General features: G+C 39.0%; 1 protein-coding gene and 1 long non-coding RNA gene across 6 annotated transcripts in view; one reads left to right on the top strand and one right to left on the bottom strand.

Annotated features, from left to right (window-relative positions):
- The window catches only part of LOC132332627 (uncharacterized), a 30,298-nt gene extending 10,649 nt beyond the window's left edge, over positions 1–19,649 (bottom strand). Inside the window, exons 1-2 of the long non-coding RNA XR_009487960.1 lie at positions 19,555–19,649; positions 713–2,134 (exon numbers count right to left, since the gene is read on the bottom strand). This is a non-coding gene — a long non-coding RNA (uncharacterized LOC132332627). The remainder of the gene's footprint in view (positions 1–712; positions 2,135–19,554) is intronic.
- Positions 1–21,116, top strand: part of FTO (FTO alpha-ketoglutarate dependent dioxygenase) — a 221,445-nt gene that overhangs the window by 181,302 nt on the left and 19,027 nt on the right. The window lies entirely within an intron of this gene.

Genomic DNA, 21,116 nt, shown 5'->3' on the forward strand with positions numbered 1-21,116 from the left:
GTTTTATACCAGCACTTGTCAAATTAGATTTTAAATTAACGCAAATAAACACCCAATATAGAACTGGAGAACATGTTATTTTAAAAAAGGTGTTACTGTGTGCAGAATACAATTGAGTAAAAAATGCTGCAGAATTATAGGGAAAAAAACCCAGGCTTTCATTGACAATAAAACACGTGAAAACATTAAGAGCATGGAAAGCATATAGAATTCAGCAAAAATCAGTGTGTGCAGATTTTTCGCCACTATTTTGAATTTGTAATCATGGTTTCTATATTTAGAAAACAGGAATTCTGCAGCATATTCTTTCCCCAAAAGGCTACTATTTAATACAGCAAATGAACAGACTTTTCAGAGAAAAATATTTCACCCTGAAAGCAAACTCTGCTCTCTTTTTTTTTTTGGTGGTAATTTTAAAGCACCAAAATTAGACCTGCCTGAATTCTTAGCTGGGGTTTCCATCCATAGAGGGGAATGTGTGTGCAGAACAAGAGTCAGGGCTGGAGAAAGATGAGCTGAGGAAGGCAGTGTCGATGTGTTACTACCTGCTTGCAGCCATAAGGCTGGGGAGTCATTTGTGACACTCTGGGGACAATTTTGTCACCCTGACAGTAATGCTGTTATGCACCAACTTGACACACAGGAAGAATCCATAAAGACAGATAAGTAACTGTGAAAGTGGCTGGGGATCAGCCTGAGTGCTACCACTCACCTGCAGTGACAAATAGATAGTCATGAAGGATTGCAAATCCTGCCCAGCACGGAGAGATGTCAGTCCAAAGCCAGAACACTGCCTGGTTACATGGAGGCTGGAGTAAAAATACACATAAGGCACAGGCACACCAGGGCCCCAGGCATGAGCATGAGAAGGTTCACTTCAAAGTATATTAGTTCTTCTTTGTAGCTTTTTTCCCCAAGAATACTTGATTTCTTTCACAACTGGACCAAATTCTTATATTAATTGCATTTGATTGGGCTCATTCCTGCAATTTTAATTGAAGTGGGTATTTGTTAATGTTAGTGTAATGAAAATGAGAATTTGGCCATTGTGATTTTTGTGGGAGCCAATGGGTCTGTTTCCAGGTGTCATTTTTTTAGTAATTATTTTATACCAATAGAGGTCCCCATCTGCAAATCCAATGAAGACTTTGTGACTTAAGAAATACATTCTGCTTTTAAAAATACTGTACCTTAGCTTTTACAGTCAGACATAAGTGCTAAAAATCTGTGCCAAAGTGTTTGCTGTTTCTTATGTTCAAAACTCTTACTGCAAATGCATTTCTTTTTGTAAAGAAAAATAAAATTATTTGTAGTTTAAAAAATATTTTTTAGAAAGCTAATGGTAGTTTTATTGCTTTTTTGGTTTGTTTGTTTAAGACAAAGGGATGTAATCTAACCTTGAAGGCCAGTTCTGAATTCAGTCACTCTTTTGTGACTTCAATTTCATTATTCATGTTTGATAATTTGAAGTTTATTTCTCAGGAAAGAAGTGAGTTACAACCAAAGACAGATTATGTACTGGAGTTTCTATTTTGTTTACTTTATAATCTCTGCTTTTCTCCTTTTCTTCTCGGTCTAGCCACTGGCTTCCCCTTTTAAGGAACTTCCCTTTGTAGGCAGTCTCTGAAGTAATTTTGATCCTTGGAAGAGGGACTAGAAAACCTGTCAACCATACATTTCCTCACATCCCACTGCTCAGGATTATTTTTTTCCATGCGTTTTCTGTTTTTGCTCGGATGTACAAGTTCCTTGTAGTGTGCTCAGTTCCTTTCCATGCTGGCAGCTTTGAGCAGAGCCTGCAGAGCCCTGGGGTGCTGCCTGCCCCCCTCAGTCCCGTGTGCTGGAGCTCAGCAGAGTGGGATGGGTCTGATGTTTAGCCCAGCCTCCTTGCTGAGCACTTCCACACACCACAGGCACATCTCCCACTGAACTATTTAGTTCATGCATTTCCAGTTTCTTTTCCATTCTTTGCCTCTTTGGCACAGTGTTGGGCACAGATTGCCTGGATGGTTTGTACAAGTTGGGGCGTGGTGTGTTTGGCCTCCTCCCCATGTGATCTCTTCCAGCCACCCTTTTCTTGAGCTGCCCTAGCATGAGCATTCTGTCCTCTTGATAATGCCCTCCTCTGGAAGCCCTGAAGAATAAGAGCTTGGGTTAGCTGGGGAAACAGTCCCAGTAATGAAGAGTCACATAATAAACGTTTGTGCAGTAAGATACACTGGTCATCATTATCAGCACTTTCAAACTATTTAGCAAATGCCTAGCTGGTTTCTCCATTGCTGTAATTTATTTGAAGCACAGATAAAGTAAATCTAATAAACCAAAAGGGCAAAATCTGTTTTCTCCCTCGCCCCTGCCCTATCTCAAGTTCCTCGTCACAGAATGCTTTTTAGGCTTCAGTCAAAATAGATCTACCCTGCTGGATCTTATCCCTTACATTCCTGCACTGTTTTATCCTTTGCTGTGTGTTTGGTTCTTCTCTTTCCTTCTGCCCACCCCTTGTGATAGGGTACCTGTTCAGACAAGCCTTCCATGGCTTGCAGGCCTTCTCTTGTGCACTGCCAGCCTGGACAAGTTGTTCATTTTCTTTACGTGCTTCCTTCTTGTCCAAGGCTGTAACAAGTGTTGCATTTGTTAAGAATCACGTATAGCCACTTTAGCCTAGTGTGAGGTTTTTTTCTGATTTTTTCTAGTTGTTGCAGAAATTTGGAGTACCTAGAGAACAGTTTTACTGTAAGAAATGTCTCAGGAGAAAAAGGAGTTTATGAATTCGGATTAAACAGACGTTAGTTTATCTCACAACTGTTGCTGAGATGGTGCCATCCTCCCTGTTCAGGCCTGGCCTCACCCCCAGATAGACATTTTTGGCTTCTTTAAGACCATTTCTACTGTGTCTTCAGCTTCTATTTTTGAGCAGGTAGGGTTTATATTTCCATTGCAATCTTGAACAGTAAAGCCTTTTTAAAGAAATCAAGATTCATGTCCTATTCAAGTATAGGATTTATTTAATAAAATGTAGCAAATACTCTGAAAGTTTTGTGGTAAGAATTAGCACAGCAGTGCCTAACTTGCAATTTTACCATATTTTTGCCGAGTCACAGTCATTTGAGCTAATCTAAATTAATGTCAAATACTTCTTCACCAAAAAGTGCAATTTTTACAAAGCTAAAGCTTCTCATGATAAATGTCTCTGTTTTATTCAAACAAGATCTTGTTAATTTTTGAATTTGATCTTAAGTTCAGGTTTTTGATTATTTAAAAAAAAAGTAATTTTGTGGCCCTTGAAATCACCTTCTAGAAGGGTAGATCAAACTCACATTTTGTTTGGTTTGTTCAGCTTCTTGGCAAAAATACTATATCTTTGATGTTTTTTGGACTTTATAATATAAAGCTGTGCAATGGCCTGCAGGAGTTAAATGACTGCTGAATAAATTATGGCAGATGTCAACTCATCCCACCAGGGATGTCAGCTATAGTGTGAACGTGAAGGTCAGGCTCACCTGCCACAAGTCCCACCAAGCTGAACATCACCACAAAGAAAACAGCCCAATGTTCTGATGGCTAAAACCCAACTGTTTCAGCTCAGTTCTACGATTCAGATTGAGTTTTGCAATTTGGAATTATTTGGCCATTATTTGATAAAATAAATGCAATGTTAAAAAAAGCAATGGGAATTTCAAATTTTCCTCTGGCATGGAGATTTGCAGTTTCACTCGGCTTATGTGCAATATGCCATTGGCAAAGCAATTCCATTCCATAGTCAATTGCTCTTGTTGGTTGAACTGAATGCTAATGCAGGAGCTTTTATCTCATTCAAAGCATATTAGTCAGAACCCAGAGAGCAAGAGGATACTGCCAAAAGGTGTCTTGCATTGACAGCAAAACTTCTAACTTTGGAGTTCATCTCTCCCATTTCCATTTTCTCATCTTAGCTCTGATTTGGGTGAGGAAAATACAGTGGTTTCCTGTCACTGCCTAGGAATTCCTTTAAAAAAAGTTTGTTTTCTTCATGTTTTACTCCTCTTTTTGTAGTGCCTCTACCCAGAAGGTACATAATTACTGCAGTGTTTATGTTTTTGATGGTGTTAAAGCAGTAGTTGTGCTTTACTACCTCATGGATTTGCAGAGGGTATTGGAAGACTTTTTTTTATACTGTATTCCAGCATTTATGAAAAAATTGAGTGTATTAATTCAATGGATTGGAAACATTGCTTATCCAAGATCTTTTTATCCAAGATCTGAAGTCTGGATCTCACAATAAATACCACTTCAGCCTGGACTGCAAATGAGTAGAATGGTGTGGTGATTTGTCATCAAGAGGTTGAAAGGCTTAGATAACCTGAAATTCAGTATGTGTGGTGACTGCTACATCTCCCTTTGTTAACTGTGATTATTCTGTATTTCCTTGGTGATTGCAAGCAGACTACTTACACTTTTGTATTTTCTTCTTTAAAAAAAAGGTACATCTTTTTAGAAGGTCCATACTAAACTCATAGGTCCAGTGCTTTGGCTGCTACACATTCTTCAGGCACACTGTAAGTTGAGCTGATGGGAAAACAGTACAATCCAGGAAAAGCATCTCATCTTTGACTTGATGCCAAGCAGGGCATGTTTACTGTGCTCCACTGACTACCATGATGCTATGTGAATTTATGTCATTTAATGGCACTTTCAAGGTTACTATAAAATCTAAATGAAGAAAAAAAAATGTAGGCTGCACCCTCCCTGGAAAGGCAATGTGTCAGTAATTTTGTGGCAGGAGCCTTGCAAGGCTAGATGGTTTTCCGTAGCACTCCACATTTTTGCCTTTTATACACAAGGAAATAATACCTTGAGCCATTGTGCTTAGTCATCTGCTGCAAAGCTCAGTATCCAAATTCTTTACTGTCCATGCTAATCTACGGTTCTTCCAGAAAGGAAGAAGCATAAATTGGAAGCAAGAGAATCTGGATTGTATTTGTTTTTACACTTGCTGATCCTTTGATACTTCAAGCTGCTTTATCAACCACCTTAAGCATTTTCTGAAAGATACCTCAAATCATTTTTTTTTTAATTTGTGTGGGTCTATATTAATTGTCTAAAGAAGATACCAATGGGGTCACAAGTGACAAGTGTAGCAGATTTGTTTGTTTTCGGTTTTGTTTTTTTTGTAAAACTAGCAGATTTGATGTGTTGGCTACTATAGGCCTTGTGGTTACTATATACTATAGGCTTACTATAGTTCCTGATTAGTAAAGGAGTTGTCTGTGAAATGTTTCCACTAAGAATGCCTGTGTCCAAAGGCAAGGAATGGAAGGAAAGCTGGATTTGTGGAGGTTTGGTCAGAGAGACCTGTGATAGTTCCCAGCCAGTAGGACATGGGATAGCTGAAAATTCAGGAAAAGTGCTGCCCACTAAATGAGCAGTGGGAACAGAAGGAATTGTTTTGCAGGAATTTTTAGTGGGAATTGAAGTTAGGAAACACCACACGTGTTCTACTGCAGAGAAGGCAGGAGCTCTGCACAGAAGCAGGAAAGTCACAGTGTTATGAGAAGGGCTCACAGAGGTCAAACCCTCCATTACAAACTGGATAGATTGTAAATAATACATGTAGGTCACAGACATATCTCTTTTTCCAATGATTAATTATGCAAATCTGGTGTTCTGACTCAGGTCAGATCTCTGACCATTTAGTTCACTCCTTTTTTTGTGGAAAAATTCAGCGTTTTACCCTCTCCTCCCTTAAAGGAACTACTAGTAGTTTCAGAACTTTCAAGCTTCATTTTTTGCTAATTTATTTCAAGCAAAGTGCCTTTTATGGGCTTATCTACTATTTTTTTGGCATTAAAACACAAGCAGAACTCAACCAACTTGAACAGGTTGAATACCACATCTGTGCAGAAGATATCAGCACACTTATTTATGGCTCAAAGAAACACAGTCGAAATTAAAGCAGCTATTGCTACAGAATGGATAAGGGGCCATTATGAATTATCCATAATTACAGCGATTTCCTAAACTAATAAACCTGCTAAATCTTTTCTGCAAAGGTTAGTTTACACAGTGCATATAAAATCCGCATGTGCTACGCATCAACCACCAGCTGTCTGACAGGGTGTTGCTATTGCAGTGAGTGTTCACATAAATTTTATGTTGGTTATATTAACAGTCAGTCCATATCACTACCCACAGATGCCAGTAGACATAAAAATTGCTCTCCAGTGAGCCTAAATATCCCTAGAAGCTAGTTGTGTCTAATGTTCCATGTAGTATTTGTACGTGAAAGCAGCAGATTGAAAAGTTATTTACAGATGAATATTTCAATTGAGTTAGTTCATATTGGCCTACTTAGGCTTCTTTGCTGGTTTATTTGTATGCTAAATAATTCACTAAAGGTTCTTGTTTACTTTCAAAAGTAGTTTCTATGAAATGCAAACAACAGAGCCAACTTTAGGTGCTCTAAAGGCTAAGCAGCCCTGTTTTAAATGCAGGTCAGAGCCACCGACAGCATCTTGCAGATGGGCTGTCACTTGCAGTTTTACCCTTTTAGTTTCTGGGTCTTTAAAGAATTTACTGGGATTTGATGCTTTAATGTAAATATTTTGCAATAATGGGGTTTTTTTTTTCTTACTCAAGCCTTTTCTATGGACAAATGTGAAGTCCTTGAGGGTCTTCCCATTAAGCAGACAGGGCTGGCATGCTGTGGGCTAGTTCGATGGATTCTTGACAGTGCATGGGACTAGCAGGGGCAGTAGATTTGTGATTCCTCCTGCTGTAGGACATAAATACATTTTCATATGAATGCCTGTGGTCTAATGTTTGCATACCATTGGCTGTATTCTTTGATTTCTTGATTAATCAGAGCACTGGACAAATGCAGTCATTGTCTGTTCCTTTACTGAGATGCAGGAACTTAGCAACACTTCTAACACAGCACTGTCTACATCACAGTGTTCATCTGTGTACTAACCTTTTTATTTTATAATATTGATTTTATCATTTTTACTGTTTGTAGTAGGAGTTGCTTTATTGATATTTACTCAACCCCTCTTTGTGCAAATGCTGTGGAATACTTTGTTGCAGGTATTGACAGACATTTGCTGGTTGCTTCACCAGCATCAGCTTATTTCACCCAAATGGTATTCAGATGCTGTAATTGTTTCTTGCTATTGATTTTAGATTGCATTTATAACATGCTTCCAGAGACCATGGCACACATGCTGAGTCTGGCTATAGCTTTAGTTCAACCTTTTCAACAAGAACGTAAATCACCTGTATTAAAATTGAAACACCATAATGTTTTAAGTCTTGATCTTCTTTTCAAAGATCTCTCAAGAAAGATGGAGACCACTCAGTTCTTGATAGATTTTGAAGGAGTATCTTACTGCTTCCTAAAGAATTCTCAGCTATGAAGCTAAAGAATTAATGACTATTCTGACATAATACTAGGGATCATGTACTGTCAGTGCTGGTCTGGTTTTGTACTGTCATTGCTCAGGCATAGGTTCATAAAGACATTTAAGAGGGATTTATTTTGTTGCCTGCTTGTCCCACCATTTGTAAAATGAGGACTTTGGGGCAAATCATTTCTTCAGCAATTACTGTGTTGTTGAGTGCAACATGCCTTCTGAAAGAGTTTCTTTATAGAATCTGTGATTTCACTTGACTTACGCTCAAGTCCCTCTCAGTCTTTCCACAGAAGTCTTTATTAATAAGTTGACCTGCCAAAGTGCCATGGAGGCACAGGCCTTTAGTGGCATCCCCCAGGAGATGAAAACCCCAAATATCAATTAAAATAGTTTCACTAGGCAATAGCCAAGGATGAAGCTTAGGATATCACCTAAGAATGTAACCAGTAAAACGTGCATAACATGTCCAGTGACTTTTATCTATTACATTTTTAATTTATTTATTAGCCAGACAACAGCAGACCAGAATGACAAGTTTAGATAAAATTTGGAAACTTGACATAACCTTCTAAAAATAAGAGGAAATGTAGGTGCTATAAAGCATAGGAAAATTTCTTCTCTTGTGACCCTAATGTATGAAATGGCTCCTGATTTATTACTCATTTAACTGGTGGTGCATTTTGCACAGCAAGTGCTGAGTTCCCATGCTGGTATAACTTTATGTATCTATAGAAATCTCTTTGAAGAACTGAATGGTATCTTTTAAAATTAATTTGCATACTTGTTTTTGAAAACTGAGTTGCGTTTTAATAAAAGAAGCATGTTACATTAAATACAGTTAAAAACAGATTCCCTAGGAAGGTTCATGAGGGTATGTACCAAAAAGAACAGATTGGTACAATTGAGCAGATTTGAAAATTTCACTTGCATTAAGAAGAATTTAAAAAGGAGCATTTCATAAACATGCAAGAGTGTACATTTATGTGGAGGGAAACTTCATTACGTAGGGAGTTAGTTTTCCCGAAAGATGAGTTGAACATTGTTGGCATTAAAATACAAAATCCATTTGCCAAGATATCAGCAATCAAATGCAGTTCTCATGTGATTGCATCAAATGGAAAACTTGGCCCCAGTGTGTTATCTGTGAGTAAAGACAAATCAGCAGCTCTTCTACAGCAGACAGGCAAGGAAAAAAGCCATTATGAAATATTAGTGAACATGTCATGAGACATCAGTAGTTTGCAGAAGCTGTCCTGTTTGTCAGTGCTGCCCTAGTTGCTTAGAATACATGCATTGAAGAAAATATTCTGTATAATTTTTATATGTGAAAAAAAACCTGAATTCATTCCACCTCATCGAGAAACACAAGTGCTATGCAAGGAATTAAATTGCATGCTTTGTATTTAGATAAGAATGCAAATGTTTTGCAAGTGTACTAAATATTTGGCAGGCAGCATTTTAGTGTGGAGAAACTGTGGCATCTTCAGAGTGATTCTCAGCTTTCTGCTTCCTGAGAGCTTGTCCTGAATTCAGGGGAGGTTTCCCTGGGCAAGGAGCTCAGGGCTGGGCTCCGTCATCGTCAGTTAATTGGGCAGAAATCTGCAAACGGCAGTGTTTGAAAGAAGTGTGTGCACGAAGGCAGACAGGCATCCTGCAACAACTAATTCACCCACACAGCACATCTTTGAACTGTCTAAGGCATAGCTAACTGTTTACATGCTACCAACAAGAGTAAATAGTCTGAACAGAAGGAAGAGACAGAGTTGCTGTGAATAAAGAAAAAGATTACAAGACAGCCCATCTGCTAGAGAGTACCTGTCACCTCCAGTTACAAGCTGGAGGCAGCCCTACCTCAGAGCAACTAGAGAGACCAGTTTATTATTCAAACAGGAGAGAGGGAGAAGCTAACTTAGACCTCCACTTTCTGTCTGATACAGTGTCAAAATATCAGTTTCAGGGAATTTTGTGGACAGAATAGTGAGGATGAGTTGAGTCTAAACACTAACAAAAAAAATAGCTAAAAGAACTGCTTCAGCAGAGCTAAGTGGCTCTCCTTGCTAATAGTTATGCAGGGGATTGAACACCCTGGCTCTCAGGTCTAAACAAGAATTCTACCAAGGAATGTACTACTGGCAACAAGGAAAAGAATGATATTAATAGCTAAGGCAATCTTGTTATCCTTAAGAACCCTGATTAAAGTAATTTAAAAAAAAATCACCTGGTTGTCATTGTACTGCAAGCCTGACAAAGGCAATTTTAGAGGCCCTTAAGCCACATAATTTCCTTTTCTTTTTGGAATACTTATTGTTTATATACATATATATATAAAAATATAGCAGGGATTGGAATACCTATTGTCTTTGGAAACCTATTCTTGTTGTCTACAGCCAGGTCAAGTTTCCCTCCATCCATTACCTTTGTCAAGACCAGATAGGGTGGTCACAGGCATTTTCCTCTTCTCTTACAATGTGTAAGCAACCAATTTAATTTTTATTTATGCCTCAACACTGTCCGATTTTATTTCTCAAACTGTGAGTTAAGAATCCATTTTCTGACAGCAGGTGGGAAGTTGCTAGAGGAGCTGTACAGCACGTGCTGAGAGCCCTAACACATGGCACGTGTAGAGGTCAGCTGGCACGTGGGGCAGGGTGGAGATGGCCAAAATTCCAGTCTCTGAGCAGGACCCCTTTAGAAAATGGAAGGAAGCTCTGTCTCTGTGGGGATTTCACCTGACAGCCAACCAGGGCAGAGAAAACTGCCACCACTGGGCTGCAGTGACTCCCCTGAGAGGTGGGGAAAGTGCAGCTGCTGGGGGACAATTCTCCTGACTAGGCAATGGCCATCCTCAGTGGATAGGACTATGGGAGGAACCTTAGCATATAAAAAGCAATTAAATAAGTCATAACTGGGTCCCATCTGGTTTTTGGTTCACTTTTCCATTTGTTCATGCCCTTTTTGCTCCTTTTCTCACCCTGCCTGCATCCTGTCTTCCTGTGCTCCACCTTGCTTTGTCCCTGCTTGCCTTACCTGCCCACACCTGTTCTCTCTGCCCTGCTTCACCTCTCCACAAGCCTGCCTGCCACTGCCCACAGCAGCCTGCTGCTTCCCTGAAAAACCTCTTCAGTCTGTGCCACCTATGGCTGTGAGGACCTCTATCCCAGTGCCAAACTGCCTTCAGGCTTAGGCTTGAGACAGGCAAGGAGCCTACAGGTCCAGGAACCCTAGGGCTGGGAGTGGCATGCCACAGCAATCCCATCAGTGCTCCACCATCACTGCTCCTACATCATTCTGATCTTCACCTCCTGATTCAGTCTGAGGATGTCACTCAGGATTCCCCCCATTCCGACCAGGGTTGATGGGACCACACACTCACAAGGCAGTTGATTTGGGTACAAGGTTGGCAGAGGGAATCCCAAGAAATCTAATGGATGGTCTCCCCATGGACGTGTTAGAGAAGGGGATATTTCAATGTCAGACAAAATGTGTGAGAAACCAAGCTCAGAGAGATGTGCTGTGAACCTGAGCACACAGTGACTGAGGCAGGGAAGAAATTGTGCTGCCAGGGCTCACAGCACGCACCTTGACCTGCTGGTTGGAAGCCAACTGTGCACCCTGGGATTCTGGTGGTTCTACCTCTGTCTTTCTTTTTCTCTCTTGGTCTCTCTTCCCCCCTCACCCCCACTTAGTTTTCCCTTCCTCTCTAGTAGGGACACATCCTTCATTATCAATAAATGGTTCTCAGATACAATGTTTGCCTAATTTGTGCTTGATTTCATCCAAGAAATCTGTTAAAAAGAATCCCTCCCATGATGCTGCAGAATATTAAAAAGAATCCTTCCCTTATAGCAGAATGCAAAACAGTGTTTTTGTTTTACCTATTGTCCCTTGGGGAATGGACAAATTGGGTGCAGACATGTAGCAGGCCATCTTGACATTGATTTTTGAAGGTTCATTAGATAAATGCTGACATCATAGATTGATGTCTCTTTAAAACAGTGCCTGGCACAGAACCATTGGGAGAATCAAAAATATCGACTTATCATGTTTGTGCAGGAGGCCCATGGAGATCTTTTGCATTAATGGGTCTATCAATTTAGGTATTCTTTAATTATTCTAATTGTGCACCTTGCAGCTGGAAAGTGGCTTTATTAGGACTTCTGACTAGGTAATCACACACCTTTCAAAGAGAAGAAAGAGCAGTGAATTATCTGCTTTGTCATCACATCTTGAATTGTTCAGCGGGGTGTTCAGTTCGTCTCTTTTTCTTTATTATGTGCTAATTTGCCTGTGTAATGTGGTGGTAAAAATGGATAGGGATGCAGTGATGGGCCAGTGCAAAGGACAAAATGCTATGTGGGTAGTTCAGAGAAATAGATGCTGGTAAAATAAAGTTGATGGTTTTGTTCGTGTTTAACCCCTCACCCTGGCACCATCAATAGATTGAAGACATCATTTGTATCTGCAAGTGTTTGTTTAATTAAGACCTCCTAAAAATCTTTGCTATTGATTCATTCCATTATCTTATTGATTAACTGCACTGGATCATGTACTTGCTCTTTAGTGGAAGGCAACAGTTTCAGCCTGCTGTCATTTACCCACAGATGTGAGCAGTAAGCAATGTTCAGCATCCATGTCTGCCAAAGTGTCATGTGTTTTAATGAAGTACTGGCTGCAATTCCCTGTATTACATGAGGAAAGCCAGTTGTCTCCTGCTGGTGGTGTGACCAAGCATAAAGGTTTTCTTCCAGTTATTCATATAGCAGCTGCTTACCAGGGAATGTTGGAAAGTTGTGTTTTGCATTTCTGTGTTAAAATCTAGAGGTTTGAGTCAGAGCAGCAAATTAACACAGATGACCTGCATATCTCATTTTCACGGTTTGTGGTTTGGTTTTTTCTCAACTGGAAAATAATGTAAACCAGGGCTTTTTATAATACAATGCCATATTTGTGCCTTGCAGCTTTACCTTGTGGCGTTTTCTGCATAACCTACTCCTAATATGTGATAAAAGCATCTCACCACTGCCTCTCTGAAGATTTTTCTCAGGAAAATGATTCAGTAGCAATATTCTGACTGCCCAAGAATTGCACTCTCTGGCTACATTTGTGCAGCTGCATGTGCCCTTGTTTGTCAGCTCTTTTTCTTTGCTTTTTTTTTAGAGAAGAATCCTTTCCTTATACCATTGTGACAGCAGTGTGGCTTGTAGTACCTTATTCTACAATTCCAGAAATGAGTTTCTGTGTTGGAAGTGGGAGTCTGATAACTCCAACCTGGGGAGCAGCTGCCACAAGGTCACACAAGTGTAATGACCTCAGGTGCTTGTCCACTCTGGGGTGGGCTGAGTGCTGCTCTCAGAATTGCTCGTGCCACCTCTCAGATTTTTAGGGAGTACCATTAGTGGCAAGAAAAAGGTGGTGACTGACAGTAAAATTATTGGTAAGTCTAAAGCAAGGGAGAAAAACTCAGCCCAGCATTTTCTCTTTCTGTCCTGACATTTGAGTGACAGTCCAGATTGGACCAGGGTAGCAGCCAATATTTCAGTGGAAAATTTTAAGACATTATGCATGCCATATTGAGGTGTTCCATAGGAAATAGGGCACACATTCTTTATTTTTACATGCAGCTCACTCTTGACATTTCCAATATACTATAGGTGCTGTGGGTGGTCTCCTAGCAAAAGCCAGTGGGTTCTTTGCTGCCCTTGTGAAGGAGGGGCTCAGAAACTCTCACCATGACAAAATCACTGCTTTTGCCTCCCTTTTTTATGTAAAATGAAAACTTCTCTACTTGAGCTCTTTGAAAATTCTAGCTCAATTGAGACATTTATGTGTAGTTAAGTTTCTATATCTGCTGGCATGCCTTGTTAATTTAAGCCAATCCCTTAACTTTTCCTTGGCAGGATCGCTGATTTTGTTGGGTTCCCTGCACCCTAATAAATGAGCTAGCACCAAAACAACATCCAGTGGACAGATGACTCTGCTTTTCAGGGTCTTTGATGGCAGCAGTTGGTCCTGACTCAGCCTTTTTGATAGCTTACCATGGCAATTTGTAGTGCCTCAGGTTAATTGTAACTGCATAAATGCTAAAATTAAATCACAGAGTACAAGTTCTTTAAGTTCTTGTTCTTTAAGCCATCTCTCAGAAATGTTGTACAACCTTTTTCTTCCTTTTTTTTCAGAATCCATTTATGTGCAAATAATAGGTTCTTGTGTTTGCTGTCATAAATAACTGTAATATTTATGATTTAGATATGTAATATGTATCATATATTAAAAGTTGCTAGTCACGTTCTGGAATTGTGCAAGACAGGGTAGAAAGGATTACCTTGTTACAGGAATCATCTTTGTTTCCCTTCTGCTCCAGAATCATTAATTTTTTTCTGTTTGTTTAACCCAAATGACTGCTTCACTTTGGGGTAGCTGTTGTGGGAGATCCTGGCAATCTCTTAGGTGGCTGGTAATATCCTCAGAGGCTTTGTCTCAGAGCAGATCTAGAACTGAAGTTTGTATTTGGTGGGGAATCAGTAGGAACACAAATGTTTGCCTGTCAGGCCCACAGGAGGCTGAAGGACCAAGGCAGCAGCCTGCAGACGTGGGACAGGGTGGGACTTGTTCCTTCCTCTGATCAGCCTTTCTCAGCTGCATGGGTTTGGCATCTGTGTGATATTCTTCCTTTCTGTACCATGTTTGGCTTGGAGTTTTTCCTAAGCTGCAGCCTGTTCCTTTTCTTAGGTTCTGAGCACTTACTGTGATTAGAGGACACTCAGCCAGAATGGGCTCTGTCCAGTTCTTACCAATCAGTGAAAGGGTGGGAGAGAAGCTCCACGTGTCCCTTCTTATTCCATCTGGGTGTGCTGGTCAGACTGCCTGTTTGCAGCAAATTCACCTGGATGGCTTTAAATGAGCTGAAGGAGGTTTTGGTGAAGCACCCCATGTCCATCACCTTGTTGAGGGCCCAGTTTAATTGGCCAGATCAGAGAAATGCACTTTATTCTGGGTACGGTTGGATAATCTGTTCAGAGTATCCTGGCTGGCTCAGGGATGCTTAGGGAAGTGGGATCACACCTTTGGATAGGGAGTTAGGCTTTATTCATTGATGTTCACAGAAGCATAGAGCAGTACAGTTTCCATGTTTTTCCAGAAAACAGAATAAATTCGTTTCCCACTGTCCTAAGATCCAATTACTCTGTAATCTTAAGTAATTAATTTATTTCTACAGAAAATGTAAATAGTAGTAAGGAATACTGATACAAAGGGCAGCTGTAATTCCTGGGGAAAATGTCAGTACTTGAGACAGTTTCTGTAGGGACAAAAAGTCAAATTCTTAAAAATTTACCATAACCTTCAATTCAGAAGACACTTTAGCACAAGTTAGTGAAGTATTTTGTGTTCTAAAAATATGTATGACTTCTGAGAGATCTTTTGGATATATTTAGTTAAATATAAGTTACTTGTTTCAAATATGTTAGAATGAGTTTTCTCGCCATTGAAAATGGCTTTCCAAAATATCTTTGAAACCTTTAATAAATTGGAACCAGCCCATTCCATCAATTTCTATGATTTCAAGAAATTAGGATTTTCTGGTGAAAACATGCTTCATTGAAAAGATCCCAGCTAAATCTATTGAAGATTTATTATTTATCATGGACCAAATCTTGCTTTCTGTACCTACATAAATAGTTAATGAAAGTGCTTCCAAGCATAAAGCATGAACTATCTGGACCAGTGTTATAAAGTGCTTTGAGCTGGGAGAAACAGAAGCTGAAACATGGAAGTTACATTATAAGTAGAGTTATTTTTGTTCTGTAGAAAAACTTTTAATTGTCAAAGACTTTAAAAGAAAGTATTTTTTCCCTTTATGAATCCTACAAGAGTTAACTTCAGCACATGTCTAATATTACACTGCAGTTGTCAAAAATTCAATGCTACTGTTTTGATTACTGAAGCATAGGTGGAGATCAACTGAACAATTATAACCTCCAAATAACTTTTCAGGAATTGTCAAACTGAGCATGAGCTTCCAGTGGAAAGGACTTATTTTAAAGGTGAAATTTTGGTGTGTAGTGTCTTTACCAGTTTAAATCTTTGCTGATTGGAGTATACAAAGGTATTTCACAAAACACAACATCTAGGTCTTTTCTAGAGATTGAATTTACTGCATTCGTATAATAGAAACTCATATATCTTTATGTAACATTGATTAAAATATGGTATTTTAGAAGAAATAACACTTATAATTGCTGAAACTGGCACAAGTGATTGCAGTACTTTGAAATCTAAATAGAAAGAAAAGAACAGTTTGAAGTGAGGTCTACGTTAAAACACAAAGATAATCCAGCAATTTTGGGAAAGAAAATGTATAGATTAATCTTGCTGGATTTCTCTCCAGAATTACTGTTTACCATTTAAGATAAATTAATCTGAGCATGCTTTCTACATAAAACTGAACACTCTGTCCAAGTGAATGAGTGTCTTGTCTGAATGAGAACAGCAGAATAAGGCCATAATATGAGGCACTACAAACTGCAAAATGTATGTTTGAAAAAAGTAAATGAAAGCTTCACAAATCTTTCTTGTTAGTTATATCCACTCTACACATACAGGACAGCTTTCTCAACATATGGGGACCACTGGTAGCAAACATAATTGGCCAAAGCCTGGCTAAGAACTTGGGACATCATCCTCTTCTGAGCCCTTTGTTGCTGTCAGTGCATTAGCAATTTCCAGATTAATTTTCACATAGAAAACTACAGACTAGAACTATCCTAATATAAATATTTCATATTCAGCCATTTGATTTCCTATAGAACCTGTACACTTCAAATGCAAATTGTCACTATCCTTGTATCTGGCATGTTTGCCAAAACATGACATAGAAAACTTTTCTACAGAAAAGTCAGAATTTTCACTGCTGTGGGTAGCTTATACTGTTGGTGAACTTGCCCTTCCAGAAGAGAGTTTGGTAGGTCATTCCACACCAATGAGGAAAAAAGTGCACAACAGCACAATCTAAAGGTAAATAATCAAAAGCCTCAATGGAATTTCTGCTCTGTAAAACACTGTGTTGTGAAGATTTCTTTCTTTCTAACTTCCCTTCTTTTCCCTCCATCTGAAGCCAGCTATAAGTCCATTAGGATTTCTTGGAGGCTTTAGCAGGCTAAAATAACCCTTGCTGTGATTTCTGGTGCCCTTGCGTGGTTCTGTCCCTTTTCCCCTGCAGACAGAAATGCAGATTTTTCAGAATCTTTGGCCAGGGCGACTCTAGCAACCTTCTGTAAATGGGAGATACTTTGGAAGAAGGATCCAAAGGTGTATAACTGCATGTTGATTTTCATGCCCCCCCAAAAGACTGGACTGTTTCTATTTTTCCCTTGGCAATTACTCAATCTCTCTGTAGGTAGGCAAATAATTTCTCACCTGGAAATGAAACAATGAGCAAACTTGTATGAATTGTTTTTTCTTCCTGACCACTTATTGCTAAAACACTGAAATTTAGTTTTAATCTTGTCTATACTTCCAGAGAGTCCCCAGGGGAAAGGAGCTGTTTTATGTACAGCTTAGCCTGAAGCACTTGCGTCACTGTACAGTTTTGTATTGCTTGTTTAATACACCACAAAAGTCAACATCTCTTTGGAAGAACAATTTGTGCTTAAGGTAGTTGCAAATTCCTGTTGAGGCAGGATGTTGTGAGAAACCCAAAGTTGGAACAAAACCTCTTGTTCCCTAATTATAATGTTAAAACTTGGGAAAACTTAAGCCAGTCTGTGTTGGTTTATGTCAATAAAGGTTTGGGTTTTTTCTTTCTTTCTTTCTTGCCCATCCTTCTTTGGGAAGTTGGAAGTAAGTCAACATTTTTACCTTCAACGTAAGAATCTTTCAGTTGCATATTATTATGGAAACAGATTACATCTCTGAAAAGACACAATCTGCATTTAAAATATCTTTAATGAAAAGAGGTCAAAAACTTTAGTTCACAGATTTATAGAATAAGTGAAATTGAAAGAGATTTCAGGAGCTGTATAGACTAACCTCTTGCTCTAAGCATTATTATCAGTGAGGTCAGATCAGATTGCTCAGGGCTTTAGCCAGTCAGAGCTTGAAAACTTTCAAAGATGGAGACAGTGCAACCTCTTTGGGCAACCTGTTCTACTACTTGGCTGTCTTCATGGGAAGAATTTTTTTTTTTAATATCTGGTTAAAATATCTCTTGTTTCAGTTTTGATCTGTTACCCCTTGTCTTCTCTGAAGAGCCTGGCTTCAATGTTTCCTTGTGAGAATCTCTATGGTACTTTGTTGGTTTTTGTCATGCAGGTGGAATGCAAATTATTAACCTCTTTGCTCTGAGCCCCAAGCTGTCAAAGTAATTTTTGTTTTGCCTTCCTAGGTGTCCATTCAACCTGGGATAACTTTACTTTTTCCTGAAGATGTAGGTGTCTGTCACATAAATCCTACCTTTGGTCACAAGCACAAAACATTTGGTTGTTTAGTGTCTTAGTTAGGTTCTTTACAGGTGAAATACAGCTAAGTCACTAGTTTTCATAAGATGGGCCATGTAATGAATGCACTTACAGAAGTGCACAGTATACATGTACACAGGAAATTAAGCAATGGAGCTAATATAAGATTGATGAGAAAAAGCATGCTGTCAGCATGTCGTGCTATTACAAGCTGTATCAGATTTGTGTGCCCAGCATTAGGTTTAAAGAAAGCACATTAAAAGCAATGTATGGTTGCCTGGTTTCTTCTTCAACTATCAAAGACACACATGAGCAATCTTGAGAGCTGAATATAACCCCTCTGACAATATCAAACTCTTGACTTCCTCTGACAGCCACTGGTGAAGCCAGCTGATTTGTAGAATAACACATTGTCCATTCCTTCTGACAAGTGAAATTAAATTACTGTCCACACCTGGCCATATTCAAATGATTTAATTGATTTCAGGGAAATCCATTTCTAATCACCTACAACCTTTTAGCAGTTTCTGTTGTGATAGATAGTTTTACTGATTTCAGACAGCAGCTAGAGCTTCTGTCCTCCTGTGGCAGTGCTGAATAGTTCTGTGTATACACTCATGTCTGTATTACATGTGTTTCATTGCTAAACCTTCCAGGCCTGCTTACACAGGCTGTGTATAAGAGAATCAGGAGTTCTGTGGAGACCCATGTCTGACAATGAGTGCCTGGTGAATGACTCAGAACCAGGCTATGCAAACATTGTGAGATTGTTAACAGTTTGAGCTCGACAAGATCTAGATGTCTAGATTTTATATTGATCCTAAATTTTCCATCAAAAAATATATCTGCAATTGTGCTTTCACTCTTTTTGAAGGGAAAAAAAGAAGGTCATGCCACCTTTTAAAAGCTTGGCATGACCAAGCTTATAGTTTATGCACCTAGAAACATTAATTACTAACTTAAGTAAGTAAATTAAGTAAGTAAGTCTCCTTAAGCTTAGGAGAAGAAAGTACAGCACCAAGGAACAACAGTGTTCAGCCTCTCACTTTTATTTTCTGAGACTATTTAGTTTCAATAACCAAGGTAAAACAAGCTGATTGTAGGCAAAGCTAATTAAACAGAAAAAATCCCAAACAAACTGGTTTTCATCTCTTTGAGGACTCAGCACTTATGGCAAAGGAAATCAGCAGTCCTGTGGAATAAAATATTAAGGCACATTTTTTGCTGGACCAGGGTGTGGCTGATGTACTAAAATGTGATAACAACCTGAAGGAAATGTAAAGAACCAGCTATATGAACATGAAACCAAGTACATTTGAGGCTGGAAGAAGTAGCAAGTAAAAGTCAAAGACCAGTGAAGTGTCTTTTGGAAACTCATTTCTTTGGACCTTGATCTTATGCTGGACAAACAGAACAGGGACCAATAGTAATTGAGTTGAAGATACTTAACATGTATTACAGCAATGGTCAAAACATACTGCTGATGTCAAAGGGAGCAAATCATGAGTTTTTGGATCTTTAGGGTTCATAAGACTGAGAAGATTTTTTTATTATTAATGAATATTTCTGGTTTTTTCCTGCAACAACATGCAGAGGTTTTTATCATACAATAACATTTTTTATCAACAACTAATTGAATCCATTATCTACATCATTATAGAATACACGGAAGGGGCAAATTTATGAAGGACATTATAAAAGATATGACTTACTTGGTCATTCCAGGTTGCTGGGATCAAATTTGAAAGCAGCTTGCTCAGATTTCTAGGCTGCTGTGCCCTAGCCCCTTGAAAGGTGCCTGTTATTTCCTACCCATTTATTATAGTATCCTGTTCTTGGCAGGATGCCTACTATTTAAGGTTACTTTCATTAATCAGCCATAAGTTAATTCCTTCTCAAGCAGAATCTCTGATCTCATTATGTTGTCTTTAAAGCTGAAGACCTCAGGTTGTTTTATTTTTACTTTGATTCCACTGTAAAAAGATAGACTTAAGGAACTGTGTCTCTGAGGAATCATTTGGTAGTCATTGAAAAAGTGACAAATTGGACAATCATGGAGCGATATTCACATCTTTAGTTAAAAGTTACAAAATTCAGTGACTGATGCATTTCTGGAATGTGGATCATATCCTTAAAATAACCCTCACTCTATGGATTGCCTTGCAAAGATACATAGAATTATTCTCACAGGCTGCCTGGTGTCAGGGCTAAACACATAATTAAGTCAGTGATAACATGAGAAATTCATTTTTCCTGCCCAGTGACATGCAATTCTTTTTCCAGTGGTTATGTGCATATTTTAGCTTATAGCTGTGACTCTCTTTGTTGTACTTCTTTCTGAATTTTTTTAATAGCAGTCAACATGTTTAAAAGTTTATAGTCTGTTCCATGACTCCTGTAGTACATTTCTACTTTCAGATGGTTTCTTTTTTCCTTTCTTACAAGTTTTCTTTTTCTTTTTCTTTTTCTTTTTCTTTTTCTTTTTCTTTTTCTTTTTCTTTTTCTTTTTCTTTTTCTTTTTCTTTTTCTTTTTCTTTTCCTTTTCCTTTTCCTTTTCCTTTTCCTTTTCCTTTTCCTTTTCCTTTTCCTTTTCCTTTTTCTTTTTCTTTTTCTTTTTCTTTTTCGTTTTCGTTTTCTTTTTTTTTTTCCCAAAGATAGGTGGCCATTATCAGTGCATGGGAACAGCAGTCTGACTTGATATGTTGCATATACTATGAGTTTAATGTTTTTTTCTCATTGCACTTCATTTCCCTAATGCTACCTGAGGTACTTGGAGACACATGCATCCCTGTCTTCTGTCTTTGAGAGTTAACTTCAACTGGAGCAATAAAATCTGGGTGCTTTTTAGAGCATTAAATCTGGCGAGTGGATATTTGTCACGATGTCTTTCAGGACCACCAGGTGTATGTCAGGGAGTGGGAAAGTTGCTCCACAGGTAACTCAAATCTCTCTGAGCAAGGCTGGTACATGAAGAAGCCATTTGTATCCCACTGAGTCCCACGGTGCTGAGAACCTTGCTGAGATTTACACGAGTCCAATCTCTGCAGCTGATAAGAAGGGTGGCTGCAGCAGGGCTGCATCTGTGTGACCTGAATCCCTGTTTCTTGTGCTTCTGAGTGGCACTAGTGGGGTTTTTGGGTCTTTATTTGCTTTGGTTTTAGCTGGGTCAGGGCTGCTGTGAAGGGTGCATTTTATGGAAGCAGGCAGCTGGAAAGCAGTTACGTGGGAGAGCTCGGGAAAGGGAGCCCTGCTGCCTCTGGGGGATGAAGTGGGA

Source organism: Haemorhous mexicanus, chromosome 12 (assembly GCF_027477595.1).
Source record: "Haemorhous mexicanus isolate bHaeMex1 chromosome 12, bHaeMex1.pri, whole genome shotgun sequence".
In the NCBI taxonomy this organism is placed as follows: domain Eukaryota; kingdom Metazoa; phylum Chordata; class Aves; order Passeriformes; family Fringillidae; genus Haemorhous; species Haemorhous mexicanus.